Source organism: Nerophis lumbriciformis, linkage group LG24 (assembly GCF_033978685.3).
Source record: "Nerophis lumbriciformis linkage group LG24, RoL_Nlum_v2.1, whole genome shotgun sequence".
Lineage (NCBI taxonomy): Eukaryota > Metazoa > Chordata > Actinopteri > Syngnathiformes > Syngnathidae > Nerophis > Nerophis lumbriciformis.
This window is the reverse complement of record NC_084571.2, coordinates 11,257,726-11,267,361: the sequence shown is the minus strand read 5'-3', so window position 1 is coordinate 11,267,361 and position 9,636 is coordinate 11,257,726.

Genomic DNA, 9,636 nt, shown 5'->3' with positions numbered 1-9,636 from the left:
CACCTGATTGTTTGGAACATTTACTTCTAAGCAATGTTAGTTTTAGGAAAAACAAAGTGTAAACCATGATTGTGGTAAGTAAGCTATTCAGTGACTTTGTCTTGACGGTTTCCTCCTTAGACACATTTCAAAACAACCACTACACAACATTTAGATGTAACAAATTTGCACACTGTGAAAGTAGAACTTACTGATCTTAGACTTTTTATACTGTTTACAAGGTTACTTTGACTCATTGTACTCACATAGCAGTGGGAACACAAAGATGTCGTAACTAAACCATAACTGAGAATGGTAGGCTGGTCCAAATACATTTAAAAAAAAGTTTGAGAAATATTGACATGATATGACACATTATTTTACACGTTTCTATATTTGGCAAAGCTGAATGTGCTTGTTATATGTAGTATTATACATAGTATTGTTAAAACTACTGTTTCATGTAATATTCAAAAATATATACATTTTGTGTAACAGTCGTGAAACAGTAGCTCATATGCTATCTTATTATTTATTTCACTTTAAATACAAGTCCAATGCAACACATTTAAACAGTCAAAACTAAAATATTGTGAAGTGTGAAGCGACTGGGATGAGAATCAGCACCTCCAAGTCCGAGTCCATTGAAAAGGGTGGAGTGCCATGTCCGGGTTGGGGAGGAGATCTTGCCCCAAGTGGAGGAGTTCAAGTACCTCGGAGTCTTGTTCACAAGTGAGGGAAGAGTGGATCGTGAGATCGACAGGCGGATCGGCGCGGCGTCTTCAGTAATGCGGACGCTGTATCGATCCGTTGTGGTGAAGAAGGAGCTGAGCCGGAAGGCAAAGCTCTCAATTTACCGGTCGATCTACGTTCCCATCCTCACCTATGGTCATGAGCTTTGGGTTATGACCGAAAGGACAAGATCACGAGTACAAGCGGCCGAAATGAGTTTCCTCCGCCGGGTGGCGGGGCTCTCCCTTAGAGATAGGGTGAGAAGCTCTGCCATCCGGGGGGAGCTCAAAGTAAAGCCGCTGCTCCTCCACATCGAGAGGAGCCAGATGAGGTGGTTCGGGCATCTGGTCAGGATGCCACCCGAACGCCTCCCTTGGGAGGTGTTTAGGGCACGTCCGACCGGTAGGAGGCCGCGGGGAAGACCCAGGACACGTTGGGAAGACTATGTCTCCCGGCTGGCCTGGGAACGCCTCGGGGTCCCACAGGAAGAGCTGGACGAAGTGGCTGGGGAGAGGGAAGTCTGGGCTTCCCTGCTTAGGCTGCTGCCCCCGCGACCCGACCTCGGATAAGCGGAAGAAGATGGATGGATGGATGGAAAACTAAAATATTTTCAGGCATTTATACAAGGTTACTTTAACTCGTTGTACAGGTTAAATACCTAAATAGTGGTAATGCAAAGATGCCGTAACTAAACCATAACTGAGAATGGTAGGCTAAATAGATAAATGGCTTGATGCAAGCCGTGTAAATGTTAATGTTCTCACGGTCCTATAACATCCACTTCACTTACTGCTTTGATCCATTTAATGAAAGAGTGTACCTTGTCCCCCACAAGTCCCCGAAGGCCCACCCATGTCATGTCAACAGCCATTTTGGCTGTTGTAGCATGACCTATAATGTTTGATTACATTTCTACTGTTGTCTATTAAATAATAGTGAGTATAATAGCTTTTAAGAGAAGCCTCACTAGACCAACATTACAAACAAGAAAAAAAAAATATTATATATATATGGATGATACTCAGGGATTTATATGTGTATGTGTATGTATATATATATATCTATATATATATACATATATATAGATATATATATACATATATACCGTATTTTTCGTACTATAAGTCGCAGTTTTTTTCATAGTTTGGCCGGGGGTGCGACTTATACTCAGGAGCGACTTATGTGTGAAATTATTAACACGTTACCGTAAAATATCAAATAATATTATTTAGCTCATTCACGTAAGAGACTAGACGTATAAGATTTCATGGGATTTAGCGATTAGGAGTGACAGATCGTTTGGTAAACGTATAGCATGTTCTATATGTTATAGTATATGTTATAGTAATTTGAATGACTCTTACCATAATATGTTACGTTAACATACCAGGCACGTTCTCAGTTGGTTATTTATGCCTCATATAACGTACACTTATTCAGTATGTTGTGCACTATTCTTTATTTATTTTAAATTGCCTTTCAAATGTCTATTCTTGGTGTTGGGTTTTATCAAATAAATTTCTCCAAAGAATGCGACTTATACTCCAGTGTGACTTACCGTATTTTTCGAAGTATAAATCGCACCGGAGTATAAGTCGCACCTGCCAAAAATGCATAATAAAGGAGGAAAAAAACATATATAAGTCGCACTGGAGCCCAGCCAAACTATGAAAAAAAATGCGACTTATAGTCCGAAAAATACGGTATATATGTTTTTTTCCTTCTTTATTATGCATTTTCGGCCGGTGCGACTTATATTCCGGAGCGACTTATACTCCGAAAAATACGGTGTATATATATATATATATATATATATATATATATATATATATATACAAACATACACATATAAATCCCCGAGTATCATCCATATATATCTAACCACAGAACGTTCCTCCAGAAGGTCTTATCTTTGTCCATGTGATGTCAGATGAAACACAAAATAAGCTGTTTGGCCACAATACCCAGCAATATGTTTGGAGGAGAAAAGGTGAGGCCTTTAATCCCAGGAACACCATACCTACTGTCAAGCATGGTGGTGGTAGTACTATACTCTGGGCCTGTTTTGCTGCCAATGGAACTGGTGCTTTACAGAGAGTAAATGTGACAATGAAAAAGGAGGATTACCTCCAAATTCTTCAGGACAACCTAAAATCATCAGCCCGGAGGTTGGGTCTTGGGCGCAGTTGGGTATTCCAACAGGACAATGACCCCAAACACATGTCAAAAGTGGTAAAGGAATGGCTAAATCAGGCTAGAATTATGGTTTTAGAATGGCCTTCCCAAAGTCCTGACTTAAAAGTGTGGACAATGCTGAAGAAACAAGTCCATGTCAGAAAACCAACAAATTTAGCTGAATTGCACCAATTTTGTCAAGAGGAGTGGTCAAAAATTCAAGCAGAAGCTTGTGGATGGCTACCAAAAGCGCCTTATTTCAGTGAAACTTGCCAAGGGACATGTAACCAAATATTAACACTGCTGTATGTATACTTTTGACCCAGCAGATTTAGTCACATTTTCAGTAGACCCATAATAAATTCATAAAAGAAGGTCCAAACTTTTGACCACGACTGTATATATGTATATATATATATATATATATATATATATATATATATATATATATATTTATATATATATTTATATATATATATGTATATTTCAGTAAATGTAAACAATGCGTCACTTTGAAATCGATGCAGTGCATTTTTCAGTGTGGAATCTGCAATGTGCACAGTGGAGTCATGCAAGGCTCGCATTTCTCCCTTCATTCTTTATTCAACTGCATAAAAAAACCCAGGTAGAGAAAAGGATGGCAAGGGAGAGATAAAATGAAAGGAAGGAGGGAATAAAGTGAAAATGAGATTTTTCCACCGCTAGCCAAGGGCGATGGCAGTGTTGGTGTTCCCCGTCTGCACCATCTGCTGCAGGAGCATGTCAGCCTGCCAAGCAGGGCGCCATGCGCCAAGACAAGCTGCAAGAGCGTCGCAAGCACAACAAACTTAACCTCGCACCGACGAATCACACCGGAGATATGCGGGTTGACGACGAGCCTGCATCGGCCGTAAAATAAACCGCCATGGCTATGTAGAACGAGCTTCCGAGGAGAAGTAGCACCATGAAGCAAAAATAATAAATTGACACGCGAGACTCCGGCGAGCTGTGCAGTACGCAGGTGCGGCTCTGAAAACAGCGGCTGAGTCAGGCCTTGGGTGACAAGCATGAGCGCACCCGTGAGAAAGCAGCGATGTGTGGCAACGTGCTGCAGTCGGCTTCACGAGTCGTGTCTCGTCTCAGGCTGGATTTCTGTGTGTGTGTGTGTGTGTGTGTGTGTGTGTGTGTGTGTGTGTGTCTGTGTGTGTGTTTGTTTGTGTGTGTGTGTGGCAGCCCTGTTGACTGTTGAGCATCCACGAATCACTAAAACACAAAACCCTGCTAGCATGCACACTTGACGAGCACATGACATGCCCATTAGCACAAAACAATGGCAATGATCAACCAACCTCTAAACAAAATTGACAAGATCTCGGGTTCCGGGGAACCTGTTGGAATGGTTGTTGCTGGACACACGACGGACTCTTGGGAGAAGAGGAGTGTGTCTGGCAACCTTTTCAGTTGAGGACGCTGACGATATCCACCTATTCGGAATCACAATAACTGGACATCTGCTGATTGGAGTAAGCGTTGCCCTGTATCGACTGGCAGCCGTTCAAGGTAACCCCAAAGCTACCACAAATGATTGGAGGATGCGGGTAGAAATGTGGACATATTTTTTTGTTATTTTGGATAATATTAGACCAATACTACCAATATTAATAATAATAACAATACTTTTCCCCAAAGTCAGCTGAGAGGGCCATGACCACGAACATAATAAATGGTAAAGAAATACAAATTAAATCGATAATAACCATCCATCCATTCATCTTCTTCCGCTTATCCGAGGTCGGGTCGCGGGGGCAGCAGCCTAAGCAGGGAAGCCCAGACTTCCCTCTCCCCAGTCACTTCGTCCAGCTCTTCCTGTGGGACCCCGAGGCGTTCCCAGGCCAGCCGGGAGACATAGTCTTCCCAACGTGTCCTGGGTCTTCCCCGCGGCCTCCTACCGGTCGGACGTGCCCTAAACACCTCCCTAGGGAGGCGATCGGGTGGCATCCTGACCAGATGCCCGAACCACCTCATCTGGCTCCTCTCGATGTGGCGGAGCAGCGGCTTTACTTTGAGTTCCCCCTGGATGACAGAGCTTCTCACCCTATCTCTAAGGGAGAGCCCCGCCACCCGGCGGAGGAAACTCATTTCGGCCGCTTGTACCCGTGATCTTGTCCTTTTGGTCATAACCCAAAGCTCATGACCATAGGTGAGGATGGGAACGTAGATCGACCGGTAAATTGAGAGCTTTGCCTTCCGGCTCAGCTCCTTCTTCACCACAACGGATCGATACAGCGTCCGCATTACTTAAGACGCCGCACCGATCCGCCTGTCGATCTCACGATCCACTCTTCCCTCACTCGTGAACAAGACTCCGAGGTACTTGAACTCCTCCACTTGGGGCAAGATCTCCTCCCCAACCCGGAGATGGCACTCCACCCTTTTCCGGGCGAGAACCATGGACTCGGACAATAATAACAATAACAATAATACAAACTGCTAGAAAATTCCTGTGAAAATTTTGATGGGCCTGCTATCTGTGCCCTGGACCTCTGGCCGGGGGTCGTCGGAAGCCGCCGTACTTTGAAGGTGTTGCCGAGTGTCTGAATCCGTGACTTTTAGGTGTAACTGTACAAAACCAGCTATTGAGCTAGCCTAAAACACTAGCATGCTCACATTAAAATGTAACATTTAGCATGTGTGCTAACGATGGCATGCTAACAGTTAGCATGTCTCACATATCAAGTAACACGGCTGTAAGGAGTATGGCTACGGAGGTAGAAAAAAAAGTGAAAAAACAGCAAAAAAAATTTAGCATGCTAATATTAGCCTGCAAACATGCTAACGTTTGCATGCTAACAGTCAACAAAGTTCACGTAGCAAGTTATTTGACTCTGGGGTAAACGGAAGCAAATTTAGCTAAATAAATATCATGCTCATGTTAGCATATAAGCAAGCTAACGTTAGCATGCTATCAGTTAGCTTGTTTTGAAAGTAGACAAATGTATGAACAAAATGAGATGTTAAGCACCGAGCGGCGTGAAAGTATGGCTGAGCTACAAGAGGAGGTAATCTTGTTTTTTTGACGTTTAATCTTCTAGTAAAAGGGTATGTACCCATTCATTTGGCCATTTTTTGTTTTTATTCGTGAATAGCGTCACCATGGTAACACTAAATGTTGCCAACTTAAAGTACCGCTGTAGGCGCGAGTGAGACCTTTCCGACGGTTTAACATATGTGGGGGTTCCTTGGCCGGTTTGTCTCGTATTAATCAGAAGAGAAACGTGCGGAACTATAATAATACAAGTTGAAGAATAAGGAAATATAATATGGGCTGCTTGCATTGCAGCAGGCCCATAATTAGGATGTGGATGTGAATCTTACAAGAACTCACAATTTCTATTCGAACTCGATTCTCAATCCAAACGGATCCAGGCAGTATATTATTTGGAATAAAAATGATAATTAAAATCTTTTCAAAACAGGTCACAAAATGCAAAGTGTCATGACCCCAACAAAAAGAGCACTCAAAAAGGAGTGAGGAAGAAAGAGCTAAGGATAAGGTGTGAGGAACAGAGCTAGCACACAGAATGTGTGGAGAATAACAATAAACACTTCGAACGCAACGCCGAGACGGAGCCACGGGGAACGAGACGTGCAAGTGGAGCCAAAGCAGAGATGCACACGACTGGAAAGTTGAACCATCAGGAAATGTACTGGCGCTGAGGGAAGGGACTGGAGAGCTCAAGTAGCCGGGAGGAAATGAGTATCAGGTAGCCACGCCCTGTGACCCAGAAACCATGCACTGCAACACAAAGAAGATAGTGACAGTGACACGAAGGCTTATCTTGGTTGCTGACGTGTGATGTATATGTGCAGAAAGTAAGCACGGCAGGCCTAAAACATCTTTTTTTCAATTAATTCTCTGTATTCTTTTCGGGTTCATGAAAATGTTGAATTCATATAGACTAGAAATAAATAAGAATAGCTTTTTTTTCAGCACCCCGAATAAAATAAATACTACTCCTAGTCCTAATAATAATAGTACCGTAATTTTCGGACTATAAGTTGCAGTTTTTTTCATAGTTTGGCTGGGCTCCAGTGCGATTTATATATGTTTTTTTCCTTCTTTGTTATGCATTTTCAGCAGGTATGACTTATACTCCGAAAAATACGGTACTAATAATAACTAGATGAGGCAATTCCTGAAGGAATTGCGTGTGAATGTGCCAATGCTTAAGTTGATCTGAAATCCTGAAATTTGTTTTAGAATTGTTGAAGTAGATCACGCAATTCCCAAACAGGCTGAATATTTTGAAGTTGGAACATTTTGAATCAGATGACAAATGTGAGAGTTATGGAACTTTGATTTCAATAGGAATTTCCCCCAAAATTGGGAATTTCGGGAAAAACGGGACCTTTTTTTGAAAATGGTAAAAAAACTTAAATGGTCTAAAGGTAGATAGGTAGGTAGGTAGGTAGGTAGGTCTTTATTGTCATTCCACAAGTTCAACAAAACTTTGTTTTCAGCACAAACCCGTTCAAGATTAGACAAACAACGAGTGTACAGAGTTACAGAACAGGAACACTGATGGGTCGCCACAAGGCGCCCCGTAAAAGATGGGGAAAAGGTAAACTTTGGGGGAGGATGAGTAAAAAAATACAATCTAGACTGGGCTCCTAAGGGGGCCCAGTCTGGAGTGGGAAAAAACCTCCATAGCAAAGGACATCTACATATTACAACATACATCTCGAGACTTGCAACAGAGGGGAGGGAGTGGGGGGCTTCAGGCGCTGCCCAGCCGTCCATTACCCCTATGGGATTTGTGTGAAGGGCGTTGGATGGGGGGGTGGGGTATGTGTGTGTGGCGTATATTTTTTGTGGATACATGTGTGTGTGTAAGCCTGCAGCGTGTCTATGTTGTGCAGCCGGTAGTCAGTCCAAAGTCACTCTTCACTTTTCACTCTAAATTGTCTATGACTGGTCCTCAAAATTCATCCTGCGGGGCAGATGATATATAAATCACAAGAGTGTCCACAGTTCTTCCCGCATCCTCCAATCATTTGTGGCAGCTTTGGGGTACTTTGAAGACTGCCAGCCAGCAACTTACAATTTGTCGACAAACCAGAGCGACACTTTCTCCAAATCAGCAGATATTCTGTTGTCATATTCCAAATAGGTGGATATCTTTATGTCCTCAACTGTAAGGGTCGTCAGGCACGTGGCACTCCTTCTCCCAAGAGCATACTTGCCAACCCTCCCGGATTTTCCGGGAGACTCCCGAAATTCAGCGCTTCTCCCGAAAACCTCCCGGGACAAATTTTCTCCCAAAAATCTCCTGAAATTCAGGCGGAGCTGGAGGCCACGCCCCCTCCAGCTCCATGCGGACATGAGTGAGGACAGCCTGTTTTCATGTCCGCTTTCCCACAATATAAACAGCGTGCCTGCCCAATGACGTTATAACTGTAGAATGATTGAGGGCGAATTCTTGGTTTCTTCTGTGGGTTTATTGTTAGGCAGTTTAATTAACGTCCTCTCAGCGCGGTAACAACACACAACAACAGCAGTCACGTTTTTGTGTACCGTAAAGCAGTTCATCTGCCGTAAACAGCAATGTTGTGACACTCTTAAACAGGACAATACTGCCATCTACTGTACATGCATATGTGACAATAACATCTACGGCTTTTAGAGAGTGCAGTGCACAACTGCACACACAACAAGGAGACGAAGCAGAAGAACGAGGAAGATACAGCCGTGGCGACGCCGACGACAAGTAAGATGAAGAAATACGCTTGTAAGTTCCAAGCCGCAGCTGCGATTGGACCTGGATAGCCTCCGGGAAGAAGTAGTGGACTACCAAGTGCTTGGCAGTGAAGATCTCCCTCAGGAAGCAAAGATTGACCGGTTTTGGGCCATGCTAGGGATAGATGGAAGATTCCAGACTTTAGTGCATTTGATGAAAGCACTTTTGTGCGTGCCACACAGCAATGCATCATCAGAGAGGGTGTTCAGCATGGTTAGAAAAATAGTGACAGAGAATAGAACAAGGATGGACAATTCAACCCTTAACTCAACAATGAGTAGATGAGTGTTATGTGTGTATATGTGTAAATAAAGGAATGATGAATTCAAGTATTTATTTTATTTATATATATATATATATATATATATATATATATATATATATATATATATATATATATATATATATATATATATATAATAAAATAAATATATATATATATAGCTAGAATTCACTGAAAGTCAAGTATATATATGCAAAATACGATAAGGGTATCGCAACTGGCTCACCTTTACAAGGCACCGGCGGGACTCTGCATGGCAGGGACGTCCTCCTCCCTGAGCCAAGACTAAGCTTGACCGCTTTCATATATATATATATATATATATATATATATATATATATATATATATATATATATATGTATATATGAAATACTTGACTTGGTGAATTCTAGCTGTAAATATACTCCTCCCCTCTTAACCACGCCCCCCCACCCCCCACCTCCCGAAATCGGAGGTCTCAAGGTTGGCAAGTATGCCCCAGAGTCTGTTACAACCGCTCTGTCACGACAAGCAGGTTCCCCAAAACCCAAGATTGTGTCAATTATTATTGAGACCAAAGGGTTGAAATGTTTGGTGCTGAAATTTTTCAAATCGGTGGAGAAATGTTGAAGTAATAACATATTGAATTGAGAAATGGTATTATGGAATTCCTAGAATTTTGGGAAAACTGGGAATTTTACCAGTTCAAA